Consider the following 21614-nt stretch of genomic DNA (forward strand, 5'->3'; position numbering starts at 1 on the left):
GCAACAAAGCATTTATTATGCAATTAAACATTTCCACAATAATCCTCCGCAGTGGCAAATTGCATAAGAATTTATTTGGACACTCAAACTAGGAGATCCCAGTCCTACACATTGTAGGACATTGCAAGAACATTAACACAGCAATTTAAGCTAATATTAGACTCTTGTGCCTAGCTGCATCTATATACATAAAAAAAAAAAAAAAACTTAAATGTCTCTTCTATGCTGTATAAAATAATCTGTGAGTACCCAATAGAAAAGGAAAAAAATACAGAAAGACTTCAGCGTAGAAACTGCAACAAATCATTCCTTACGCAACCATTTTTTCCATAAATCCAGTAACAAATTGCATACGCATCTATTTCAAAAGGAGATTACGCAAAAATATATACCTTTTTAAGATATATACCTTTTTAAGAATACTCCAAATGTGATGTCAGCCAATGGAAAACATGCACAAAATATAGTCATGAATTATTATTATTATTATTTTTTTTTATGCGAGGAAGAAGGAACCAAAGGCCATGAGCCCGCAGTAACAGTTCCCTCCAAGAGAAAAACAAAATACAACAGAGAGCCAAATTCAAGATCCGAACATTTTGAGATGCCTGGACACACTGCGTTTGAAAGACTGGAGATCATAGGCAGCAGGAAATACAGACAGAGGGAGACAGTTCCAGAGCTGACCTGTTGCATAAATGAAAGACTGGGAGTAACGGTTAACTCTTGCATTAGAGAGTTGGACAGAAAAGGGATGAGAGTTTGCTGCCAGACGGGTGCTACGCGCCCGTCGTAGAGGTGGAGGAATGCAAGCAGACAGTTCAGAGGAGCAATGACCATTAAAGTAGCGATAGAAAAGAGATAAAGATGCAACAGTGCGGCGAAGAGACAGAGGTTGAAGGGAGTCAGTAAGAGGAGAGTTAATGAGACGAAAAGCCTTTGATTCCACCCTATTGACAAGAGCTGTATGTGGGGAGCCTCCCCACACATGAGAGTTGTACTCCACACAGGGGCGGATAAAACCCCTGTATAGAGTCAACAATTGTGCAGGGGTAAAGAAAGAGCGGAGTCGGCTTAGCACACCCAATCTCTTGGAAGCAGATTTTACAAGAGATGCAATATGATCTTTCCAAGATAAGTCCTGAGTAAATGAAACCCCAAGCATGTTCAAGGATGATGCAGGATTAAGCTGAATATTATTAAACATTAGTGGATATACCTGTGGAAGATTCTGTCGGGTTGATAGGTGTAAGAACTATCTTAGATGCATTAAAAACAACCATATTATTTTTACCCCAGTCAGAGATACGAGCCAAGTCAGACATTAGGTGTGCCATAGCCTCATCCCTTGTTTGTTGAAGTAACTGTTGAGTTGGGCGTTGCGGGAACCGAATGGAAAGGTGAAGGGTGGAGTCATCAGCGTATGAGTGGATAGGGTTAGATGTACAGCTTAGATCATTGATGAATAAAAGGAAGAGAGTTGGTGATAGGACAGAGCCCTGAGGAACACCACTGTTGATAGATCTAGGAGAAGAACGATGGCCGTCTACAACAGCGGCTATAAAACGACCAGAAAGGAAGCTAGCAATGAAGGCACAGATAGAAGGATAGAAACCGTAGGAGAGCAGTTTGGAAATTAAAGATTTATGCCAGACTCGATCGAAAGCCTTTGAGATGTCAAGTGCAATGGCAAAGCTTTCGCCAAAGTCCTGAAAGGAGGATGACCAGGAGTCTGAAAGGTAGGTGAGAAGATCGCCAGTGGAGCGTCCCTGACGGAACCCGTACTGACGATCGGAAAGAAGGTTGTGATAGGAAAGATGCCTTAAAATTTTTCTATTGAGAATTGACTCGAAAACTTTTGAAATACAGGACGTTAAAGCAATTGGACGATAGTTGGAGGGTTGGGAGTGGTCACCCTTCTTTGGGACTGGCTGAATGAGAGCAAACTTCCAGCAAGAAGGAAAGGTACAAGTTGACAGACAAAGGCGAAAGAGTTTGCTTAGGCAGGGTGTAAGCACAGAAGCACAGTTCTTGAGAACAACAGGAGGGACCCCATCAGGCCCATATGCCTTGTTAGTACTGAGGCCAGTGATGGCAGAAAATACATCAACTGAAGAAATTTTAATGTCAGCCATGAGGAACTCAGAGGGGGGAAGTGATGGAGGAACAGCACCGGAATCGTCTAAGGTGGAATTGGAGGAGAAAGTCTGTGTGAAGAGATCTGCTTTATCAGTAGAAGAAATAGCTACAGAATCATCAGAGTAGAAAAGAGGAAGGAAGGATGATGAGGTAAAGTTGTTAGAAAGATTTTTGGCAAGGTGCCAGAAGGAGCGGGAAGAATTCGAGTTGGAGAGTTGAGAGCATTTAGTATGGATGAAATTATTTTTAGTAGAACGAAGAACAGACTTAGCACGATTCCGGGCAGAAACGTAAAGATGATGTGATTCAGGGGTGGGTTGGCTCTGGTACCTTTTGTAGGCCCTCTCCTTGTTGCGGACAGCATTAGAACAAGCGTGATTAAACCAAGGCTTTCTTGCGTTAGTCAAAGGATATGAGAAAGGAATGTATGCTTTCATACCCGAGAGAATAACCTCCGTAATGTGCAAGGCACACTCAGATTGCTCCCGGCCATGGAAGCAATAATCATTCCAGGGAAAATAAAAAAAATACTGCCTGAGGGCCTCCCAGTCCGTGGCTCCAAAATGCCACAGACAACGTTTCCCTGGAGGGTCCACAGGCCGTACCGGAGCGATAGGAGAGGTTAAGGTAATAAGGTTGTGATCGGAGGAGCCCAACGGAGAGAAGAGATTAACAGAGTAAGCAGAAGGATTAGTTGTGAGGAAGAGGTCAAGTATGTTGGAGCTCTCTCCAAGGTGGTCAGGGATACGGGTAGGGTGCTGTACAAGCTGCTCTAGGTCATTAAGGATAGAAAAGATGTAGGCTTGTTCACCAGGTGAATCCGTGAAAGGAGAGGAGAGCCAAAGGTGGTGGAGAACACTGAAATCTCCTAGAATGGAGATTTCAGAGAAAGGAGAAATGGATAGAATGTGTTGCATCGTAGAAGTAAGATAGTCGAAGAATTTTTGATAGTCAGTAGAATTAGGGGATAAGTAAACAGCATAGATATATTTAGTCAGAGAATGACAGGAAAACCGTAGCCAGAGTGTAGAGAATTCAGAAGAATCGAGTTCAGGAACACGAGAGCAAGATAAGTCGTTGCGTATATATACACAACAGCCACCTTTGGCTTTGAAATGACTATAAAGTAGGAGGATACAGAAAAGGGTTTGCTGTCAGTTGCCTCAGACAGCTGAGTCTCCGTTAGAAAAAGAAGGTGAGGTTTAGAGGAGGAGAGGTGGTGCTCAACAGAGCGAAAGTTAGAGGAAAGGCCGCGAATGTTGCAGAAATGAAGAAGAAGAGAGTCAGACAGTGGTTCCAGGCAACTCGAGTCGTCACCGGGAGAGGGGCGGATGGTGGTGGCATTTATGGTCCCTCCTCCCCCCTGGGGACTCCGAGGCTTGGTGAAGAGACGCCATTTTTTTTAATTTGAATAGGAAGTGTAGTGTGTACTGTGCATGTAGTTTGGTGTAGATAGTCAGTGAAAATTTGTACTGGAGAGCATGCTGGCCTACTCTCTGTGTAACTGAGACACTGAAAAAGTTCAGCAAAGGGGGATGGTCAGGAACTAGTCCTGAGGGCTGATGAAACGGGAGCTCCAGCACTCCCTGTCATCAGCTTTTCCATCCAGTATGCTTTAAAAACTCGCTTACTATTTCTCCTTTTCTAACAGTCTCCTCTGCTGCCTAACATTCCCAATCTCAGAAGGGCTTGGTATATCGCTGCCCACTGATGATTCTCTTTGACATAATGCGTCAAGGGGGAAAGTGACGGACATGCCCTAAGTGTTAAGCAGACGCAGAGGAACAGTTGATGAATTTTTGTCCCATACTGTACCTGCACAATATTATACTTGTAAACTCTGGCCAAACTCTGCCTAACGATCCGTGTCTTGTTCCACCCTTCCATAAAGCCACACACTGATTGGCAGACACATCGGCTATTTGCATGGAAGTCGCATCTACATAACCCCATCAGGACGTCAGTTATACAACTCTTTCATTTATATAACCCAGTGGAAGTTATTTTTATACCATTTTTGCGCCATCTATTTAATCCTGAATACGAGAGACTCCTGGTGGAGGAGGGGAGAATTAAAACTATGTTCATCCCTTCCTCATCCAAAATTCAATCCTAAAATTAAAATAATATCGTCTTGAGATGGTAAAAATAAAATACAAAATATCTTCGGTCTGAAAGGGTTAATCTTTTCAATACGATGACGTCTTGGGTCTCTATATTTTTTTCCCCTTCTCAGGACGATTTTATTCAGCTTAAGGGAGATTTTTCAGACTTCAGGGGTCAGATATGGCCTTCAGTAGTCCCTCCAGTACGAGATATTTCCTAAGTTAAATAATATCGTCTGCAGGAAGCATGAATAAACCAACATATGACGATCTTGGAGTAAAGGAGTTAAGAAAGGCGGTATCTACACTTTGTAGTTCTATAAGAAAAATCTAAATATTAATACCGTCACGAGATATCAAGAATCAAATAAAGCTGATTTAGGTCAAGGGGTCGAAGGGTAAAGGCTGGTTATTGCGCACACCCTTGCAATAAATAAATAAATAAATAAATAATTCAGAGAGCCAAGTACGCATATCAGGGCACCATTAGCATGAGATAAGGGTACATGAGACGAGGCGGCTTGGACGGGCCAGAGTATAGAGATGGAAGGTGATTCTTACTGCGGCGGCACCCTGGATGAACTACGGAATTAGCCGTTTGAGAATAGTTAGCCAGATCAATAGACAAATAGACAGATACAGGTAGATAGAGATAGATGAATGGTGGGTTTTGTTATGGGCAGCCTAGATCAACTCTGGGATTAGGCACCTGGGATTAGTTAAACAGACTTTATACAGGGATTTCTGATTAAGAGGATGATACTGTGATTTGTATGCCATGGAGATTATGGAGAGATCGTAGAGGAAGACGTTTATTGAGTGACTGTATGAGTGTATGAATGGGGTGTCTGGCAGCAGCTCTGACGCTATGAGAGTGTATGACGGAGTGTATAAGACCTGAGTGGTTACAAGAAAAGGCTGAAGTGAAGAGTGTATGACAGTGAGATGGATGGAGGAGACGTCGACTATAAAAGTCTGGGAGTGGAGCGGTTGGCAGAAAAGTGTATGAAGGAGAGGTGGTAGCATTATAGAGACCAATCGTAGAGACGGGGCTTAACTGCAGGTACAGTCATATCTTTCACTCATGCAAGTTTGAATTACTGATGCATATGAGGCAGTAATATGCTTGCGGGAGATTTCAGCAGCCATAAACACGGATGCAAGTAATTTAAACCCCATAATATCAACACAAAAGACCCATAAATCCAAACTTAGGTGGGGAATCCAAATTTTGATGGTATTATCGGCCATCAATGGATACCCGCCAAAATCTGAGGGCTACTTTTTCCACCACGATGATGTCTTTTTATAATCTGATTTCTCCAGTCGATTTTATTCAACTCCGGAGAGATTTTCCGATTAGAGGGTTTAGAAATAGCTTCCTTAACCATTTCACTGCAAGGTCACCGAAACTGAGAATAATCTGACGTTTGCTATATGAAAATGAAAGATCCTCAGGCTGAAGGGGTTAAGAGACACTTCAAGCAGACACAACAGTCAATAAACGGACGAAACGGCCAACAAATATGAAACACACACTCACTGGCTATTATCTGAAAGCACTGGTTAAAAAAGGAACAAAGAAAAACGGTCGAAACTATCAGCAACTTCAGTAAAGATTCGGAAACTAAAAACACAAGGTCTCTATGGTTTTCAAAATAACACAAAAGTCTGTAAACGAACACAACAACCAAATGAACGGCCAGAGAAAATCCGTCTCAACGGTAATAAAAATCAGTACAATAACCAACATTCTCATTGGTCACAAAAAAAGAAAAGAAAAGAAAAAAAAGGCCACAACGGTCAACAAACGAACACAGCACACACAAAAAACTCTATAAACATAGAAAGCAAACACACTAAAAAAAAAAGTCCATAAAAAAAAATCTGCAATATTGGTCAACAAAAAGTCTCAGCGGTTATAAAACAGAAAGCGGCGATCAACAAAACGGTCGTAACGGTCAAGTAACGGACGCGTAACGGCAGGATAACGGTGACGCAACGAACCAAACTGGGCAGAAGGGGCGGTGGGGGGTTGGTGGAGAATATGAGGGGCGGGACAAGGACGCCGGCCCGTATAAGGAGGAGGGCGGAGGGGGCGATGGGGAGGTGAGCACACAGACCTCAGTGAACCCCTGGGAAGTCTTGCCTTCGAAGGGACGTGTGGGAGGTTGCGGCATGGATGTGAAAGAACTTCGAGACTTGAATGAACCCCGAGACATGAATGAACCCCGAGACCTGAGTGAACCCTGGGGAATGTCTGGAACCGAACCCTGCGTTATCTCTGCTGCTGAAGGTGTGCCAGGAAAGTGACTACACAGGTCAAAATATAAACCCTCAACAACGTGTGGCGTGGCTCGGGAGGTGATGGCACGAACCTGAACGAACTCTGAGCCCTGTATGAACCTTTAAGTCTATTATGAACCTCCAGGAATTCATACCATGAAAGTGGTGGCTAAGGAGATTATGACAGCAGAATGAACCCTGGGAAAGATCTTCCAACGGGGTGCTGGAGAAATGGTTTATAAGACGACTTAGTAATATCGATCACTGAATTACTGCTGAAGAAACTGAAAGAACCCCGAGGAATTTAAGGGGAGACTCGTGACGTTATGGCACGGACCTGAATGAACCCTGAGGACTTAGCTTGTTGCTGAAGGGATGGTGGGGAAATATCTACTACCAAAGAGATGCTGGGGAAATATCTACCAAACGGGTGTTGGGGAAATATCTACTACCAAAGGGATGCTGGGGAAATATCTACTACCAAAGGGATGCTGGGGAAATACCTACTACCAATGGGATGCCGGGGAAATATCTACTACCAAAGGGATGCTGGGGAAATACCTACTACCAAAAGGATGCTGGGGAAATATCTAGTACTGAAGGGAAGTTAGGGAATTATCTACTGTACTACCGAAGAGATGCTGAGATGGTAATAAGGAGAGCCTACTTTTGCGGAGACGCTGGAGATGCGACACACAGACCTGTTTAAACCCTGAGACAATTCTATCGCCGAAGTATTGCTGAGAAGAAGACCCGAATGACCTTTCAAAACTCGTACCGCAGAAGGATTGATCGGGAAGCGATGAGAGAGTTTGAGGATCCTACTCACTCTAAGGCTCCTATCACTCACTGTGTTAACATCGTCTGGCGTTAGCTGGAATAGGAATACATGTACTAGAGAAGTCCCGACAAAGAGAGGGTTAAGGAGAAGAACAGCAAGAACCAGAAGAACTAAGAGAAAGTAAGCTCGGGTGCCCTCATTGAACCAAAGCCTCATTAAGGAAGAAGAAGAAGAAAAAAAACGATAGGCCATTGAAGTCTACTGATAAGCCAATGTTCTTTTATGGGTAATGGAATTTCGACTTTGAACCCCGTCTTGGTTTTGCAATAGAAGCACAACGAGGGTGGGAGCAGGAGGGTTGGCGTGATGGAGGCGAGGCGGGAGGGTGGTGAGCCAGCAAGAGACTATCACGCTTGCATTATTGTTTCCCAGCAGCAAATCACTCCACTCTAATGAGACGCACGGAGGCTGGGAGACTATTGCGGCACTTGGGAGCGGATGCACGATTGCCTGGCATTAATGTCTGCAGTGGGTGAGGCAGGGTTAATCCTTCGAGTTAGGTTGGGTGATTCCTGAGCAGAAGAAATCCGTCCAATAGAGGCCAAAGTAATGAAATCCTAAGGGGTCCTGTTCGTCTTTTAAGGTTAATTTGGGCAGGTGTTAATTACGACATCTCTCACTTTTATAGGTTCATCCATAAACTGAATAAAACAGTCTAGTGGCTCAGAAAAAAAAATGCGTCGTAGCATTCCTTTAAAGTGGTTTAATTCCGATAAATAAAGCCTGTATCTATGAAAGGTTGAACTTACAGGAAAGAGGCTCAAGCAGAGGCGGAAGGTCGGGCATAAAACTGCTATTAATCCAGGTAACGTGAACTGCACCATAAGTCAAAGAAGTAGTAGTAGTAGTAGTAGTAGTAGTAGTCGTTGTTGTTAGTTTTTATTCATTTTCATGGCATTCAGACCTAAAAAATGCAATATTCCATGAGTCCAACCCGCATGAAAAAAAAAAAAAAAATGGTCAGCTCAGAAAATCTCACTCGGCTCTCACTCAGTTTTCGAAGCAAGTGTAGAAGAACTGTTGATCGCGACTGACCTTTTTTTTTTTTTTTTTTGTGAGGGGGAGGGGGCTTTTCGAAACCAAAAGAGAGGGCACAGAAGGGAAAAACCAGAACCCATTCCTGCCCTTTCCTCTGAACGGAGACGCTTAGTTTGCCACACACAAGGGCCTTCGTGCGCCACATTAGGGCCAATCGTGTTCATAATTGCTAATCTAACCTTATTAGACGCGATACATGGGGGAAGGGATTTTTTTTTTTTAGCAATTCAATTTTATAAGTGTATCGTGTTTGGGATGCGTCCAGTACCTTGTAGTCGTAATTTTATTCTCCTTTTACATATCAATAAAGTGAATCCGAAATCGCCCCTGAAGGTAAATAAGGGATCCATCTAGCAGGTGTGCATGGGAAACAAGGTGGTTCACTTGATACGCGGTTGGACTTTGCTTGGGAGAAGTTAGGGAAGAAGGCAGCTGGGGAAGAATGAAATGAGGGAAGAAGGAAGAGGGGGAAGGAGGAAAAGGAGGAATAAGGAGGAGGGGGAATAAGGAACAGGGAGGAAGAAAGAAGAGGACGAAAGAAGGAAGAGGAGCAAGAAGGAAGAAGGGGAAGGAAGAAGAGTGGGATGGAAGAAGAGGGGGGAAGAAGAGTGGGATGGAAGAAGAGGGGGGAAGAAGAGGGGGGAAGAAGGAAGAGACGAAATGCCTATTAGAGGAGTGAGTAAGAAGGAAAGGAGGACAATTTGGATCTGACTGTGTGTGAAGAAGTAAATGACAGAGGGGTGGGTCAGAGTGAATTCAGGTGTGGGGAAGGGTTAATAAAACAAAAATATAACTTGGATGTCTATAAGAGGGGACGGGGAAGAAGGGACATGGGGAATTGCAGGTGTGTGTGTGTGTGTGTGTGTGTGTGTGTGTCGGGAAAATGGAAGAAGGGGCGCTAGGGGAATGGGGTATGGGGAAATTATAGGCCAGGATGTACGAGGTTAAAAAGAAGAGGGAAATGTGGACTTTGTGTGTGTGTGTGTGTGTGTGTGTGTGTGTGTGTGTGTGTGTGTGTGTGTGTGTGTGTGTGTGTGTGTGTGTGTGTGTGTGTGTGTGTGTGTGTGTGTGTTTGTGTGTGTGTGTGTGTGTGTGTGTGTGTGTGTGTGTGTGTGTGTGTGTGTGTGTGTGTGTGTGTGTGTGTGTGTGTGTGTGTGTGTGTGTGTGTGTGTGTGTGTGTGTGTGTGTGTGTGTGTGTGTGTGTGTGTGTGTGTGTGTGTGTGTGTGTGTGTGTGTGTGTGTGTGTGTGTGTGTGTGTGTGTGTGTGTGTGTGTGTGTGTGTGTGTGTGTGTGTGTGTGTGTGTGTGTGTGTGTGTGTGTGTGTGTGTGTGTGTGTGTGTGTGTGTGTGTGTGTGTGTGTGTGTGTGTGTGTGTGTGTGTGTGTGTGTGTGTGTGTGTGTGTGTGTGTGTGTGTGTGTGTGTGTGTGTGTGTGTGTGTGTGTGTGTGTGTGTGTGTGTGTGTGTGTGTGTGTGTGTGTGTGTGTGTGTGTGTGTGTGTGTGTGTGTGTGTGTGTGTGTGTGTGTGTGTGTGTGTGTGTGTGTGTGTGTGTGTGTGTGTGTGTGTGTGTGTGTGTGTGTGTGTGTGTGTGTGTGTGTGTGTGTGTGTGTGTGTGTGTGTGTGTGTGTGTGTGTGTGTGTGTGTGTGTGTGTGTGTGTGTGTGTGTGTGTGTGTGTGTGTGTGTGTGTGTGTGTGTGTGTGTGTGTGTGTGTGTGTGTGTGTGTGTGTGTGTGTGTGTGTGTGTGTGTGTGTGTTTGGGGAAAGAAAGAGAACAGGGAATTGTAAGCTGGAGTGTGTTTGGATCGTGCTGAAAAAAAAAAAAAAAAAAAATGGGAAATGTGTGACAGGGGCAACTGGGTGTATGGGGAAATGGTTCACGAATAAATGGTACCTGGGTGTGTATGGGAAAGAAAATAAGTGGGAAATGAGGAAATGAGAGTTTTGACTTATCTGGGCGGGTTTGGCTGGTCTGGGATGCTATATGAAAGTGAAACGTGGGTCTTAGTGTGTCTGGGTGGGGCTGGGGAAGAGGGAACAAGGGGAAATGTTTGTTTATGGCGCAGTTTTATGAGGGAATGAGCAGGGAGGCACAGGACAGACGGTGTCGTGATATGGAAGGTGGAATATGTAGAGAAAAGGAAAATTACTAATCGGTTTGCTGCCACACTGAATCCTTATAAACATCTGCTTAGTTGTTTATGATACTACACGGTTTTGGAACTTTTACAAGCTGTCGAAAATATAACGATTGCATGAACAGAAGAAAATAAATCTGTGATCACAAAAAAGAAAGACAAAAATAACGAGAGAAACAGAAAGGATGTACAATAAAAGGGCGAATGGGAAAGATAGGAATGTTGAATATGGGAAGAGAGAGAGAGAGAGAGAGAGAGAGAGAGAGAGAGAGAGAGAGAGAGAGAGAGAGAAATGAGTGTGGGAAAGATGCGGTGAAGCCAAAGAACAACTCAGAGGCATGAGATAAAGACACGGATCTGTTCATCGTTCATCATTATCCTGAGAACATCAATTACCTCCGTGACTGACGATGCTGTTATCAACGTCAACCAACCTGCCAATCTATATTATATATTTGACTAATGTGAACAAAATCGACATGCGGCAGAGTGAAGTATTATATCTTAGACCACTAAAATTTCTCTCAGTTAAGTCAAATCGTCTAGTAATCTAAATATACAGTCGCTACCGTAAGTCCTGGTGCCTCTCCTGCTTCTCTGACCATAGTTATTTAGTCTCTATGAATCTGCAGTCCTTTATGTGGCCAGTGATGACTGTTACCAGCGTCATTTGCTTCGGATTCTCCAGGCTAATCTTCAGGGCCCATGGACTTCGCAATATCTTCTGCAGTTCGTCTGAATAAAATATTTGCATCTTTCATGGACAGGGAAAGTTTAGCACTATTCCAGTTACTGCCAGACTATTTTGTTCAGACGATTTTGTTCAGCTAGAGGTCAGTCAAAGGTGCCTAAGTGTTCACCATTAACCCCTTATGGCCGAAACAACTCTAGTACTCTTCTAGACATCGCCAGACGATTATATCCAACTAAGTCACAGAAATCAGAGAATCTATATCACAGCAGGAGTAACTCAAGATAATATAGACACTAATCGCTAGGATTTCTCTCAGTCGAACAGACGCAGGTAGTAGCTCCAGTAGTGAAGGGGTTAACAGCTGCCGTCTGACATAGCTCTGATAGTGAAGGGGTTAACAGGTGCCGTCTGACATGTTAATAAAAAGGAACACAATAGATGAAGCAACAGGTCAAGGCGAACAATGCATATAATAATTACCATCTAACTGATTCTTAACCCCAAAAGTATATGACCTCTAAGATAATTAACTCCTTCACCCCGAGGATATTTTGAGTTATATTTTTTCTCTCACCAGACGATTTTATTCAGCTTGAGAGAGACCCGAGTAATGGAGAGATTTGTAAGAGTTATATTACTTTCCAAAAGTCAGTGTTAATATGAATAAAATCAACAGGAAATAGCAAGATGAAACTAAAATATGAAGTCCTTGGGATGATGGGTTAGAAGTGAGTCAATGGATTATTCTACACACACACACACACACAAAACCATAGATAGACAGACTGAAAAAGAGACAGATTGATTAAATTCAGATAGATAGATGTACGGATAAACAAAATAATAAATGGACAGATGCTCGTACATTACACAGACGAATACAGATGGACAGAAACAGAAATAGATATATACAGAGAGAGTGATAGACAGACAGAAAGATAGACAGATAGAAAGATAGACAGATTAGCCTTTCTAGTAGTCATTATTTGTTGCTCTTCCCACAGGCAGGGAAAGGGAAAAATGACACAGATTATAACATAATAATCTTTTCAGTCATACCATCCAACCTCTTTTCTCACCAGGCAACCCCACGAACATCCTAATTTTCCTTAGACAGAGAGGAAACACAGCCTCACTAATACAATTCTTCCCCTTCCTCCATTTCAACTTTCTCTATTTTTACCAATCTCGTATACAGAGATATAGGATAAGAGAAATGCAGTGATTTATTTAGCTGCATCCTCCAACCTCTCTCCCTTACACCAACCAATCCACCGGGCAAACAATACTACGAATACAATCTTCTTATTCCACAGAGATGAAAAACACCCACGACACAAAAAGAAAAAAAAAAATAATAACCTCTCAAATGAAACCGCCCCCTTAAAACCCCCCTCCCAGTACCAACTAACTCTCAAAACATCGTCCTCACAATCCATACCAACCAAACATCAACACGACTACTGTCCTTATTAGAAACAGATGGATAGATACATTTATAATAAGCTATAAATAGATAGATTAAGACTGACAAAGAAATATAAAAACAGTAATACCTACCAACTCTTCAAATTCCCTCTTACCACCCAAACCAACACCGAAGCATCCACACGAATCTTGTCTTTAATTCCCAGCGACAGATACAAAGAAAACGTAAAAGAAAACAGCAAACTTAACTAATTAACTATATCTCCACAAATCACAGCATCTTTCACCAGCCAACTCATCAGCCAAATGCTCACACGAATCCTGTCCTCATTCCCACGGCCATTCGTATGCCGGGGGTCGGGGTGGCGGTGTGTCCTACTGTTTATTCCTGTCGTCCATTACGCGGCCCTCAAGCACACCCACATCATCATCCCGGACGCCCGCACCGCCTGGCATACTAAATACAGACCGGCACACTGAGAGCGACTCGGCCCGTTTAAGTGCTTGTTTGGTTAGTATGTTTGGATGGAGAGAGAGAGAGAGAGAGAGAGAGAGAGAGAGAGAGAGAGAGAGAGAGAGAGAGAGAGAGAGAGAGAGAGAGAGAGAGAGAGAGAGAGAAATACACGATTCTCTCTCTCTCTCTCTCTCTTTCTGCTTAGTTACTCATCTTACTATATTTCTCATACCTGGTCTTTATATTCTTAAGTGGCTTTCTAGCGACTGTCTAAGGCACGTTTCGGCACATTATGATATTCCAGTATTATCCAGCGACTTTTTTTCGTGTTTCGATTATCTTAAGAAAATTCATCATAATCATTATCAACATCCAGAGTTTTTCCTGAAGGAGGGTACAGAAAGCCAGGAAAATAAACGAATACGACAGTGAGAGAACTTGTTAACAGGATGCCTAATGAAATTCGCCGCACGTGCATTTCGAGAACAATTTTAGCTTTTTCAAGAGGTTTGGCGATTATTGCGAGGAAGTTAGCGATATCTGTGGAACTGGTAACCGTGTGGGTGTGCTGTGGTGGGATGTTCACGGCTTGACCTACGTGGCTGTCAGTGAGGAGGAACGACAAGGCTTGGCAGATCCAAGATCCATATGGATCTTGGGCAGATCCGAATTGCCGATAACGCGGGTAATACGAAATCCGTCCACCTGGGAGTGAAGCTTCTGTGTTAAATTGAACGGCGGGGTTGTTCACACGAGGACGGAAGAAGGGATGGAGGGAGGAAGGGGGAGGGGTTGTCGGAGAGAGGTATGGGATGGGGGATGAAAGGAGGGGAAGATGGGTTGTTGTAAAGAGGTGTGGGATAGGAGAGAAAAGCTGAGACTGGAAGAGTTGGGATGGAAGGGAGTGGTCGAAGAAAGGTGGAAACGGAAGCTGGGAAAGGACAAACAGAAAAGAGGAATAATAGGGAGGGGAACATGAGCGAAAGGTGAGGTGGGAAGAGAAATGAAAAGAGACCGATCGATTAGGAAGAGAAATGAAAAGAGACTGAACGATTGGGAGGAGAATGAGAAGAGACTGAACGATTAGGCAGAGAAATGAAAAAAGGCTGAACGATTAGGGAGAGAAATGAGAAGAGACTGAACGATTAGAGGGAAAAATGAGAAGCGACTGAACGATTAGGGGTAGAAATGAGAAAATACTGAGCTCCACATACCCAACCATCACTCCAGCCAATGTCGTAAATGACTTTGTAGTTCCTTTGTGGTTGAGTTATATATATATATTAGACTTGTGGACGGGCGGTTATTATACTGGAGTAGCTTGTAGAAGATAATCTTCTTTCCCATTTATCATGTAGTGACAGGAGAGGTAAAGAATAGTATGGGACTATTTTTATTTGTCTTGGAAATATTAACAAGTCTCTCACACAGAGCGAAGTATAGAGTCCAGTCCCGCTAGCTATCTCTCTGTCTCGCTCTCTCTGTCTCTCTCTCAAGTTGCCAAGCCCTTCTCCCTGCGACCTGCCTCTTGTATGGCTTGTCCCCTTCTGAGCTCTCTTTCCTAAATTCTGGTGAAACAGGAGACGTATCACGTGTGTTCCTTGTGGATGGAAAGTTTAAGAAGCCTGTGTGTGAGTATGTGTGTATGTGTGTTTATGGTCACTAGGGCTTTGTTCACGGGTGGACTGCTGACAACTAACTGCATCATCTCCTTACTGGCCACTGTCGTCAGCTTTCCTCAGTGTAATTTGCAAGCTCATTTCCTTTTCCCAGGCTCGCATAGGGCTGTCTATCTATCTATTTATCTATCTATCTATTATGATTTGTAATTATAATATGGAGTCCTGATATCTGCTCGGCCGCGCGAAAATGGCGTACCATCGACAGTTAATAGTCCTAACATATTAATACACATTATATATACATTATAATGAACTTATAAGCTAATTAAGTGAAATACATAATATTGTAAAAGTAACATAATTGTATGAATATTGTATACATATAATATTCATAGTAAATAGTGATTATTCAGTAATATTACATTTTAAACAAGTTGTATACATATTTGAATAAATGCATTAAAGTAAATTATTTAACTGTAATACAGTATGTACTTGGGTTATTGTATTGAAATGCATAACTGTGTTGGCCTTATAACTGTAGTTACATTTTGTTAATGCAACTGTTACATAAGTGTCTTGGCCTTATAATTGTAGTTAAAGTTACATAAAAGTTACATCTTGTTAATGCAACTGTTAATTGGCAAAGTGTAACATAATGCAATCGTTTGTCGTTACATAATTGTTACATATCGTTTGTAGTTACATAATTGTAGTTAAAGTTACATAAAAGTTACATCTTGTTAATGCAACTGTTACATAAATTGGTACATATTGTTTGTAGTTACATAATTGTAGTTAAAGTTACATAAAAGTTACATCTTGTTAATGCAACTGTTACATAATTGGCAAAGTGTAACATAATGCAATCGTTTGTCGTTACATAATTGTTACATATCGTTTGTAGTTACATAATTGTAGCAAGTGTAACATAATGCAATCGTTTGTCGTTACATAATTATAATATGGAGTTACATAAGCCAAAACCGGCAGGCAAAAACAAGAAAGATTACCACACATTAAAAGGAAAAAAAAAAAAAAAGGAAAACTGTCATGCAGTTCGAATGGAGAGCGTAAATGAAAAAAAAAAAAAAATCATCATCCTGGGAGAAGGAAATGAAAACAGAGAGGAAGGAGAGAGGAAGGAGAGAGGGAGGTAGAGAGAAGGAGGGGGTAGAGAGAAGGGGGAGGGCAATAGCGAGGGGGGGATAGGGAGGAATAGGTAGAGAATGACAGAGGAGAGAAGGGTGAACAGGGAAGGGGGAAGAGACAGAGGAGGGGGGGAGGGGAGGGGGGGAGAGAAAGTGCATTAAAAAAAAAGAAAAAAAAAAGAAAATGAATGGAGAGGATTATGCGGGGGAAAAAATGAAAAGGAATGGTTTAACGAGGCCAGGATGAGAGAGAGAGAGAGAGAGAGAGAGAGAGAGAGAGAGAGAGAGAGAGAGAGAAACAAGTAACGATGGCAAAGTAAAATAAAGGGCGGCAGCAAATAAGAGAACAGGCTGAGAAGATTGCGAGAGGATGCCGAAAAGTTAGGGATAATAGAGACAAAAAGCGAGTGAATGTCTGTGTGGCAGAAATAAACAGAGAGCAGCAATAATGAAGAGAGAACAGCTTGCGATGATTAGGAAGAGAGGATGACCAGGAGTTTTTTGAGGTGAGAAGGAGAGAGAGAAGAGTGAGGGGGGGGGTGATAAAAAAAAAAAAAACGATACAGTAAACATAATGAGAACATAAAGAAGAAGGGAGGGGGACGTGTTAATGGTAAGATGGAAGGATCAGTCTGGCCATCAGAATAATTTAAAAACCATCAATAATAAAGAGGAAAAAATAAGTGTTGAAAAGAGAAGTTTGCAAAAAAATGTGTTGGGAACAAAGTGACAGGTGGGGTGAGGGGAAGAGAAAAAGGGAGAGTGAAAAATCAGTGAAAAGGGGTTATCTGAATAATATATATATATATATATATATATATATATATATATATATATATATATATATATATATATATATATATATATATATAAAAGGATGAATGAAGATAAAACTGCCCGAATGATTAGAAAGAGGGGATAAGAAATATAGATAAAAATGAGAGAGAGAGAGAGAGAGAGAGAGAGAGAGAGAGAGAGAGAGAGAGAGAGAGAGAGAGTGTTTCATGCGTTTACCTGACGTAACTACAGAGCAACAGCAATTGAGAGGATAACAGACCGAGAAAATTAGATAAGAAAATGACAAGAAGCTTAGGTAGGTGTGGATGAGGGCTTGTTAGTTGGTGAGATCAGGTCACGATGGGCTATTACCCTGAGATGGACGGGTCATTCAGGGTTATCTGCCATCAGGTGGGAGGAATTAGATCTGATTTGAGGCGCTTGATGGTTTCAATTAAGTTGCGTGAGATGGATGCGGCTTGGGGCTGACAAAAAACAGCAAATGATGTCGCTGACGTTCCTCTCAGTAGGTGCTAAGAAGCTGGAATAATAGGTTACACGCGCACATCATCAACACGTACTCGCGCGCGCGCACGCATGCACATGCACATGCACATGCACATGCACACGCACTCGCACACGCACACACTAGTTGTAACAACACAAATCTTCTGCATATTGCTAGAAAATGTTCTAAGGTATCTATCATATCGTCGGTCGATCTGATTTACAAGACGCAGCTCCTCCTCTCAAGAGATGGCATAATGTCTGGATCAAAAAAAAGAAAAAAAAAAAATCATTATCACGATAAAAAGTGCTGGAACGGGGTTGAAGGCGGTCGAAAGAAGAGGGAGTGAATATGAGAACCTCGGACTCCAGGTAGAACACCCAATGGAAGCGTCCCTAATTGAAAGGCCCGTGATGTCTCTACCTGTGAAGTTGGTCGCTGTTGAAATCTTCCTCACTTCTGACGGTTTATTATTTTCAGGCAGAAACAAAAACAAGAAACAAAAGAGAAAGACTGGAAGCCTGCAAAAGTTGAACTTTCAAAGTAGAGTCGAGATGACTGAAAATTTTGCGTTTAAAAGACTGGAGGTCAATAGCAAAGGCAGACTGAGGAGTTCCATAGACGACCAGCTGAGTAATGAAGAAGTAACAGCGCCGGATAACTCTTGCATTAGACAGACGCACAGAAAAGGAGTGACAGTGTGTAGCTAGATAGGTGCTGCATGACCGCCTAATTGATATCGCAGTTTCCTTCGTGTGTGCTGCTTGCTTCCTTACTGATAAAGCAGTTTCCTTCATGAACAACAGAGTCGAAGAACAAATGCTGTTAGATTTTCTGACGAAGACATGAAAGTAATGCGTGTTGAAAGATCTGATTACACACCATTGTACTGACCCTCATTGCCAAATAAAGTTCAGTAATAAGGCATCGTTATTAACAATAATTTCTCTTTGTCACCTATTCTAAGCAGGTAAGTGATGTAACAACTAGCATTATACGAGACTCTCACTTTGCTATTACAAAAACTCAGTGAGAGAAGTTGTATGCAAGCCCCTAGTTTCTGAAGACAATTTCTGTAGAACCTGAGGAAGGAATGTGTTTATTTTATTTTAATCCTCCATGCCACTCAATAATTTTTGATGCATGCTAATCGAGTCTAACAAACACACATAGGCCTACCCTGACCGAACTAATGTGGGGACTTGTCTACACCTCTGCGTACTAAGTTTTAATACAATACGGTCTTCAGAGTCGGATGGGTGAAATCAGTCAAATATCAACCACTGGTTTTCGGATTTCATGTTGCAAAAGACTGGCTAAACGTTAAAGTACATCTTCCTGTAGACTAAATTTCTTTTCTTCTGGGACCAGGTATATCAAAATCGTGCGGTTATTTACGGAGATACATAAAAACCACAGAGGACAAACTTTAGAAATTATCTCAAAAATGTTTCTCTTCTGACTACGAGGAGTCACATTAAGATTTTGCATTCAGGAACTGTGTAGAAAATGTGGTAGTGGATAAAGGTGACCTCGTATTACATTAACCATTACTTGTTCCATTTCTCTCCTCAAAGCTGATAACTGGCCGGTCAAACACCGATATCTGCTCCAGCCACGTAAAGGGAAACAGCCCAGAATCGTGTGTTTAGGTACTGAGATACGAAAAATGCACAGCCCAAACTTTACCCTCAGTGATCTTAACACTCACGTCTGGTTGAGTCCCCATTCTTAATACGAGATACTTTGCATTCAGACACTGCAGACTGCATTCAGACTTTGCAGTCAGATTTTGCATCCTGACTGCATTTACACTTTGCATTTAGACGTCGGATAGATTTACACAAACTTTGAACACAGAGTTTTCATTCAAACTTTGCATCGGGTTTTGCATACAGACTTTGAATAGACTTCATACGGACGTTGCATACAGACTTTGCATTTAGTCTGGCTGCATTCAAAATGTCAGAAACAGCAGAAGATGCGGCAGAAATCTGGATAAGATGGCCTCATGTTATACTGATCACGCATTGTTCTCAGCTGTTATTCTGTTCAAAGCTGGTAACTGGCTGGGTAAAAACTAAATTCTACCAATGCAAAAGGAAAACAGCCACGTTAGTATCACCAGCCATCTGACGATATGAGATCAGGGGGTGAATTCATACAATGTCTTGGCCTTGAGTTGTGTATAAGATCGCTTGTTTACACATTTACTTAAACACTTACCAAACACTTCACAACCAATACGGAGTGAATGGTACCGTGAGAAGTACAATAGACAAAAATTATTCATGATATTAAAACTACAATGAAGACTTGTTTATCGGGGAAAAAAATGATTCAAGATTTCTTATCAGTACGACCGATGACTCCTGACCTCCCGCCTTATCAGCTCGTTAGTCAGAGGCGGGTATCAGGCCAGATCACATCCCATGCCACGCTTCTGGAGCAAGTGACCCGCTGTTGATAGCACAGGTGGGCTCTTTCAGTAAAGCCATATCAGACGAATATTGGTCAATGAGATAGAAAGAAGTAATAATGACTATAAAGGATACGCTGAACCCATGAAGACTCACTCTCTCTCTCTCTCTCTCTCTCTCCATTAAAACAAATTAATAACAATAAACCATTTCCCCTCCTCTACGAATGTTATGCACTGACTGTACTCGGCCAATGTCATATTTTCGAATTATACTGCGTTCAACCCCGACACTTTTCCCCTCCTCAAATGCACTTCAACACCATCTAATTCTTCCCCCGTCCTCCTTCTTCCTTCAAACTTGGCGGGTAACTCCACAGACTTTAATCTTTCCCAGCTCACTCACGCATGTATTTAGTAAACACTATTCCTGACCTCACATGCTAACCTCGTAAATACCTCTTATATTTTCCACAGCCTAGCTTTCATCATGAAGAGTGAAGGAAATAAGATTAACTAAAGGAAATGTAAAAACCAAAATCACATTCACCTCTTTATTACCACCAAAATGACACAAACAAACGAAGCACATAAGAAAGTTAAATTAAACCATATCGACTCGGATGGAAGTCAGGTTCAAGTATGATAAACATCTAGAATAAAAGTAAAGTACAGGAAGGAATTATTTCGTCTTTTTTTTTTTTTCTCAAACGACGGCTGACGACTTAATGCATGCACACACTGTACATTGCATACAGAGCCAGTCGATTTTATTCGCCAAAGAAAATCCCTCCGTCGTCCAAAGGCAGATATCGAATTAGTTTTATAAACAGACAAAGGAATATTGAAGGATCACCTAAAAAAACAAACTAGTAAGGAAAAGGTACAAGAGAGCTTAGAAATGAAAATATGGCTCTTTGAATGCCTAGAATATTCATAAATAAGCTTATAATTAATCCCTAAAATATGGGTGAATAAATTACAATAAATACTTTTGATAAAATATTCTCCACACATCCTTTACAACTAAACAACAAGAAATATACAACAGAGCTACAGGTATCTTCATGGACGTATATATGAAGAGAAATAATTCAGACATAAGGCTTCAAATCACACACCTTATAATTTAAACCGAAGGAAATGTAGATGTACAGTATTTTGAAGGATAATGGGGGAGGGAATGGAGGCGTCACTGGATATTCTTTAGCGAGCTCCTTATTCAAACCAGCTTTCCTTCTGTGACTTCTGCAGGTGATTCTTACCACCCCACGTATAAAAGTAAAATTCGATGAGACGACGATGATAAACAATAACGATGACGATGATGATGATAAAACAGAGTATCTACTGTACCAAAACTCATGTTACACACCATGGGACAGAGGTAAACAATCCATAACATCAACTTTCCGAACAAAGTGACATAACAGAAGAAGCATGATCAGGAGAAACGTAAAAAGAGATAACTGGATCTCAAAGGAGAATGGCACATCGGCGGGACGGACGGTGGGAATAGTTTGGGGTTAGTGAGAGGTAAGTAAGAGGTAAGTTCAATGGATAGGAGGAGGATCTAGACGAAGACAAACTGATCAATGAACACACTCAACGAGAATGACGTGGAGGACAAAGGAACTGATGATTTCTGAAGCAAGAGAGGGGAGTAACTGAGGCCATGAAGCTCAAATTTACTGGTAGGCTATGGAATGAGGGGACATGGGTGAACCTTTCCATGGCAATATCAAAGTGAAGCAAATAGAGAGAGAAAAAACCTACCTGACAACTAAAGGAGAGAACCTGTACACGACAAAAAGAAACCCAAAACCCCAGGTACATGGCAGAAAACAGACGGTAAACAATAGAAACGTAATCAACAAAGAGATAGTCATGGCAAATGGATGTAGAATTCAGTATGACCGGAGGAGAATTATGGACGATGAGACGAATATAAAGGCAGGAATAGTGAGATGAGGAGCCCTAGGTACAACACACACACACACACACACACACACACACACA

This window comes from Coenobita brevimanus, chromosome 24 (assembly GCF_032717465.1).
Source record: "Coenobita brevimanus isolate Jiangsu-jjx chromosome 24, ASM3271746v2, whole genome shotgun sequence".
Classification (NCBI taxonomy): Eukaryota; Metazoa; Arthropoda; class Malacostraca; order Decapoda; family Coenobitidae; genus Coenobita; species Coenobita brevimanus.